Here is a 7,249-nt window from a genome sequence, read left to right as displayed (position 1 = left end):
AAAAAAAAAAAAAAAAAAAAAAAAAAAAAAAAAAAAAAAAAAAAAAAAAAAAAAAAAAAAAAAAAAAAAAAATCATAGTTTTCCCATGTTTTACTGGATACTACTTTATGATTGTCAGGTTCTTAAGAAATGAATTTTGACTTAAATTCTTTTATATTTTTATTTTTACCAGTCCATCTTATTTAAGATAAATTGACAGTATGTTTAATATCTTTTAGAAAAGTTCCCTCCCTGTGCTTTTATTTTAACCAGTTTTAGCTAATGTTTTTGTGTAACCTTTTCTAAAAGCAACAAAGAATTGATTTAAGGGGAATCTCTGGGCTAATTTGAAGTTGAAGTTTAACTCTGAAGGCTGTATTAATGAGTTTCTGTAGGAAAAACTGTCTGCTTTTATTTTGTTTATATATTGAAATTAGCTAAATGAAAGAATAAGTAAATGAGAGCTGTTTAAGACGTCCATTAAAAATTTTTGTCTTGATTAATTTCCAATCTGAGAGTCAATTGATCTGCCTTTTGGTCTTGAGCATGTGACTCTAGACAAGCATTCAGTCATTCTAGGGATACTGCTGTTTGAAAAACAGCTTTAAAAAGATGTTAGAACCTGGGAAAAAAGATCATGCTCTCTTGTGGTTTCACAAGTTGCCAAAGGTTTGGTTGCTTGTATGTTTCACAGAATTGCTTTCTGTTCAATGAATAAAATCAGCACGGTGCATTAGAACTTTGCAAACTCACTGCAAAGGAAATGGCAGGAGGTAAAGTGACCTCAAATGAATGTGGCTTTTTTTGTGGGGTACAGTGGATGGGCAGTGCTACAACTAAATAAACAAATTGAATTTTGCAGGAAGAAGACCTTTAACTCATCTTTATGCTCTCTCATGATGAAATTTTTCTTCTGCTATCATTCCTGTTCTTTAAATATTTTTACAATGATTAGTTCATTGTAAACATGTAACATAGCTACAGTTGAATTGTTTAGTTGTTTTATAATTGTCTATATTTTTCGAGTCCATCAGTAAACTGCAATTATAATCTTGTTTTTGTTGTTTTGATCACACAACTTTTCTGCACTCTGAAAAATAAAACTGATTCTTGCTTCTCTTCACCAAGTCTTTTAGGTAGGTGTATCACCTTTTATCAGTTGAGTAAGATGTTTTGAAAATATTTTAAAGGGAAAGTAGTACAAATCCTCCATCATGTATGGTAAACTTGCAGTTATCTGTGCTCTCAGAAGACAGAGGGAACCTGAATAGTTGATATAATTTTTATTGCAGTACAGGTCATACTCAACATACCTTGGAAAAAGCTGCTTTTCCTGCTTGGCATTATTGCCAAATGTCAGGATTGATGGAGGTGTGTGGGGAGATGGATTTGAGAAAATCTGGACATTTTATTTTATGAATCTAGAGAAAGCAGGATCAGTACATTTATTTTTGTTAACTGAAGGTAGCTCTCAGTGTAATGATGTGGTTTGGGGCATAGAATTGAGCCAGAACTGCTGTGAATCAATTTCTGCTCCATACTACGGGCCATGTGACTTTGGGCAAGTTACTGTAAGTCTCCTCACCTGTACTTTTTCCTCACCTGTATGATAGAGACAATAAGACCACTTACTTTCATGTACTGTGAGGTTTCAGTGAATTAATGTGGTAAAGCACTTAGTGCCTGACACATAGTGAACTATAGCTGTATTGTTGCCAAGTCAGTACAGTAAGTGTAACTCAAAGTCTACAGATACATTTCCCCGAAGGAAGTTGACGTTTAATACTTAATTTTTCTGAAAGTCTGATTTATATTTACTTTTGAATAGTCCAAAGTGGGGACTGAAAGAATCTACAAAATCTCCATGTATGGGTTATCTTTCCTAAACACTCTGCCTTCCTCAGGAAACATTTCTTGTCTCAGCTGTTCCACTGCCCTGCTGAGCTGGAGTGACCACAGCACTGGGAGACATAGGTAGAGGCACACCTTGCTGGGCTCAGGAGCTTTGCTGTGAGAGAAGGGTTTTGCTTTTCTTATCAGGATACTTTAATGAATAGGTGCCATCTCATCCCTGGGCACTCAAGTACTTTTTTTTTTTTTTTTTTAAACAGTCTCATTCTGTCGCCTAGGCTGGAGTGCAGTGGCACAATCTCAGCTCACAGCAACCTCTGCCTGCTGGGTTCAAGTGATTCTCCTGCCTCAGCCTCCTGAGTAGCTACAACTACTGGTGCATGCCACCACGCCCAGCTGATTTTTGTTCTTTTAGTAGGTAGAGATGGAGGTTCTCCATGTTGGCCAGGCCGGTCTCAAACTCCTGACTTTAGGTGATCTGCCCACCTTGGACTCCCAAAGTACTGGGATTCTACATGTGAGCCACCATGCCTGGCTACACTCAAGTATTAAAAGATGTAAACATCCATATAGGATTTATTAGGATAGTTACTCATTTCACAGATATTTCTCTAGGATTTACACATAGCAAAGCCTGCAGGAGTTTGCAAAGACAGGATTTTCTTTTCCTGTGTAAAGCACAGCTTTAGTCTTAGCAGTGAGGGGAAATATAATAAAAATGATTTCTTTTTTCTTCCTGCTTCCCTTTAAAATAACATGATTCTGTTTTAGAAATGTGGTTTATTTTACAGTTATCTTCATTCATTCATTCATTCATTCATTCATTCAGAGACAGGGTCTCACTCTGTTACCCAGGCCGGAGCACAGTGGTACAATCATAGCTCACTGCAGCCTTGCACTCCTGGGCTCAAGCGATCCTCCTGCCTTGGCGTCCTGACTTCCCAAGATTACAGGTGTGAGCCACTGTGCTCAGCTCCCCTTTGTATATTTAGAGCTTGCAGTGATTTGTTTCGTAGGGAAAGATCAAGAGGAAAAACTAGTAAGTTAACTGATTGTCTCTTGTTGATAGAGTCTACATTTCTTTATTTTTTTTTTTCCTGTTTTTTTTCCTTGAGATGGAGTCTTGCTCTGTTTCCCAGTCTGGAGAGTAGTGGCGTGACCTTGGCTCACTGTAGTCTCTGCCTCCTGGATTCAAACGATTCTTGTGCCTCAGCTTCCTGAGTAGCTGGGACTGCAGGCGTGTACCACCATACCTGGTTAATTTTTTGTATTTTTAGTAGAGACGGGGTTTCACCATGTTAGCGGGGATGGTCCCCATCTCCTGATCTTGTGATCTACCCGCCTCAGCCTCCCAAAGTGCTGGGATTACCGGCGTGAGCCACTGCGCCCAGCTGAGGCTACATTTCTTAAAATAATTTTGAATTTTGTTTCCCAAATAATTTAGTGAAATGTCAGGATGAATTCATCTTGTATTTTAAGGTTTTATTTTATTTTATTTTGAAACGGAGTTTTGCTCTTGTTGCCCACGCTGGAGTGCAATAGCACGATCTCTGTTCACTGCAACCTCTGCCTCCTGGCTTCAAGCGATTCTTCTGCCTCAGCCTCCCGAGTAGCTGGGATTACAGGCGCCTGACACCACACTCGGCTACTTTTTGTATTTTTAGTAAAGACAAAGTTTCACCGTGTTGTCCAGGCTGGTCTCGAACTCCTGACCTCAGGTGATCCACCTGCTTCGGCCTCCCAAAGTGCTGGCGTTACAGGCATGAGCCACCATGCCTGGCCTAAGATCTTATTAATACTGATGTTCTGCATCTTTAAAGTCTGTCTTGCATTTTGCACATAAGTCTGTTCTTGGTAAGGTGTATACATTTTGAATTCTCTTTTTCCCTAACTTGGATGATTGAGAATCTGTGGAATTCCCCCTAACACCTCTTAGAGTAGAAGTGTTAAATGGCAGTACATTCACATTCCATAGGACCTTTTTCTAAATTTATTCTAGCACTTACCACACAAACTATAGTATTTCCTCCATTGTAAGGCACACATTAAAAAAAACTCTTATTTTAACACCTCTGTAATTAGGGTACATCTTCTAATTGATGGCATCCTCCCGTCAACAATGGTACTCGTTTTCTTGTCTTGCTTCTTGCCTCCTACTTGACTCTGTGTAGACCCCTTGAAGGCAGGATCTGATAGTCATTTACTTTTGTTATTTCCAATGCCTGATTTGCATTAGAACCCTAAGTTTGGTGAATTTCGGTGTAACTATTTTCAGGATATCTTAGTAAGTGTTAGTTGAAATGAGAGTTTCATCAGGACACTTTTTGGATTGTTTGTTTTGAAATGGTGTTACTTTGTCACCCAGGCTAAGTGCAGTGGTGTGATCATAGCTCACTACAGCCTTGACCTCCTGGACTCAAGCAATCCTCCTGCCACAACCTCCCAAGTAGCTAGGAGGACTGCAGAGATGTACCATTATGCCTGGCTTTATGAATGAATGAATGAATGAATGAATGACAGGATCTTGCTGTGTTGCCTAGACCAGTCTTGAATTCCTGAGCTCAAGCAACCTTCCTGCCTCAGCCTTCCGAAGTGCTGGGATTATAGGTATGGATTGCTGTACCTGGACTCATGAGGATACTTTTTCAGGGAGAGATGTAAAAAAATGTAAAAAGGAGGGCCTGGAAAATGCTAATATAAATAGTTAAATGCTGCTATTCCTACTTTTCCCTCTTTTGTAGTACCCCTTCTCTCTTTCTCTTTTGGTTGATTGTCTTCGGACTGATGCATAGCTCACCAAGAAAGCATTGGTTTTAGCAGATGACAAGTGAAGTAAAAAGATTAAGAATTTTATATTTTTATTTATGACAGGCTAGCATCTTTTGGGTATTGGACTGTGCTGTTGTCAGTTTCCATTATGTAAATGAGGAAACACAGTCAAGTGTGTTCAGACACATAAAATTGTAGTCCAAGATGGTGGAAGAAGGACCATACTTCCTGTCTGGGTTTCTGATCTGGGCTTTCTGCTTTAAAAGAATTCTCTTCTGTGCTATACTTTTTTTTGTGTGTCATTTTTATTAGTTTAAAATTAATCTTATTTTTTAATAGCTATGTGGTTTTGAGACTGAACTTTTACATTCTTACCACAGTAAATGTTTGGTTAAAAAGGTGGAGTTGTTCTGGTCTCCCTTTATCTTGCCTCTCAGTACCCTAAAATGTGGATTTAATTTTAGTGCTAGAAACTGTTTAGTCAGTCTAGTTGTTTTCATTAAGCTTTTACATGTGGGTGATTAAAAAAGTCTTATCTAGAACAACCTCAGTTGGTTTTTTTTTTTTTAAGTAGACTTTAAGAACTTTAGATTTACAGAAAACCTGAGAAGAAAGTACAGGAAGTTTCCATGTATCTGTCTCCCAGTTCCTCTATTGTTAACATGTATGGTACCTTTGTTAGAATTAATGTACCAATGTAGATACATTAATATTAGCCAAAGTCTATACTTTATTCAGGTTTCCATAGTTTTTACCTGATGTCCTTTTTCTGATCCAGGATCCCATCAATATAACACATTAACATTTAGTTGTCATGCTTTCTTAGGCTCCTCTTTGCTGACTTTCCTTGTTTTTGATGACCCAGCTATTTTGAAGAGTACTCATTAAGTATTTTGTAGAGTGCCCCTCTATTGGAATGTGTCTGATGTTCTTCTCATGATGGGTGTAGGGTTATGAGTTTTTGGGATGAAGACCACAGAGGTGAAGTACTGTTTTCATCACATCATGTCAAGAGTACATGCTGTCAGTGTGATTTGTAACTGTTGGTGTTGACCCTGATCATATGGCAGAGATAATGTTTGTCTGGTTTCTCTACTGCAAAGTTACTCCCTGCCCCAACCCTTTTCCATATTGTATTCTTTGGAAGGAAGTCATTGTGTGCAGCCCACACTGAGGGAATGAGGATGCTGTCTAATTTTGAATAAACATTTAAATAGTAGAGGGTTTAGTTTAAATATTTACCTGGAGTTAGTGAGACTTGCCTTTTATAACAAAAAAAACATGGCTATTTAAATGAAATATTAAAACATGTGCCTGCATTCAGCTGGGCGTGGCGGCTCATGCCTGTAATCTCAGCACTTTGGGAAGCCAAGGTAGGTGGATCACTTGAGGCCAAGAGTCTGAGACCAGCCAGGCCAACATTGTGAAACCTGGTCTCTACTAAAAATAAAAAAATTAGCCAGGCGTGGTGGTGCATATCTATAGTCCCAGCTACTCGGAGGCTGAGGCAGGAAAATCACTTGAACCTGGAGGTAGAGGTTTCAGTCAGCCGAGATTGCACCACTGCACTCCAGCCTGGGCAACACAGTGAGACTCCATCTCAAAAAAACAAAAATAATAACAAAAAATGTACCTGCATTCAAAGATTTGGTTTGCCAAGAATTTTCAAGCTATTTTTCATTCTCAGTATTTCAACATTTGTTATTTCATGGCAACTGTTCTTCTTTATTTTATGGCATCTAATTGATGGTTATTTTTTGAAAAAATGTAATGGAAATGTGGAAGACCATTAGTCAAGAGCTCTTGAATAAAATTTGTTAATATTGCTTTTCTGCACATATTATTTCTAAAATTGAGGATTTGGTTGATATGTAAATTATGATTAGAGACCAGAACAGCTTAGGACCCAAAATGATCAAGGGAAAGCACCTTGCTGGAAACCCCCATGACAATAAAACCCTCCTTGTAGTTCCCATTTGTGTGTTTCAATTATAAGGCTTATGTTAAAATTAGATCAGAATTTCCATCATAGACTCTCAATTTCATAGTTGTGTAAGTAGCATATAAACCTAATTGTAAACAAAGGCATTTAGTGATGGGCCTTATTTGAACAATTTAAGATCAGGTTGTTTAGCTCACAGGCTAGGAAATACATGTCTAGTTTCACATTTTAAGTTGAGAGATTGCAAAGATGGGCTTTGGTTCTAAAGGTGAGTTTTGTAATTTTTTCTAATGATTTTCCAGATTTTCTACAATGAAGACGTTGTTTTATAACAAATACTAAATTATAGATAATTGTTAAATTCTTTCTTCTTTAGTAATTACTTTTGAGACTTACTACATTTTAAACAAATCATTATTTTGGTTATTTTCCTACAACTACTCGAACTTTAGTGTTATTTAATTCCATTTACTATCTTCTACCTTTTGTATTTTTGTTGACTAACTGACATTTCTCTAGTTTAGAGAATGAAAACAATTACTTCATGGGTGTATCTAGTAAATTACAGTGTGGTCATCAGTATCATAAATTGTAATGCTAGCACTGTTAAGGCAGCTTTATATTTGAGTTCCAATAGCTTGTGAGTAGAAAAAATTATTTCTATCATTTGTACCTCTTTGGTTTATAGATATATAAAAATAATGGGGT

General features: G+C 37.4%; 1 protein-coding gene across 3 annotated transcripts in view; it reads left to right on the top strand.

Annotated features, from left to right (window-relative positions):
• The window catches only part of RRAS2 (RAS related 2), an 89,438-nt gene that overhangs the window by 42,130 nt on the left and 40,059 nt on the right, over nt 1-7,249 (top strand). Inside the window, exon 1 of one of the 3 annotated variants that reach the window (XM_037737504.1) lies at nt 6,434-6,809. The exons of the other annotated variants lie outside the window; for them this stretch is intronic. The gene's annotated coding sequence lies outside the window, so the exon portion shown is untranslated. Of the gene's footprint in view, nt 1-6,433; nt 6,810-7,249 lie in introns of those variants that run through there. 3 annotated transcript variants of the gene reach the window in all.

The sequence above is a fragment of the Cebus imitator genome, unplaced genomic scaffold (genome assembly GCF_001604975.1).
Source record: "Cebus imitator isolate Cc_AM_T3 unplaced genomic scaffold, Cebus_imitator-1.0 Scaffold39, whole genome shotgun sequence".
NCBI classification, from domain to species: Eukaryota; Metazoa; Chordata; class Mammalia; order Primates; family Cebidae; genus Cebus; species Cebus imitator.
The sequence above is the reverse complement of the archived record's forward strand: the minus strand, read 5'-3'. Positions and strand labels throughout refer to the sequence as shown.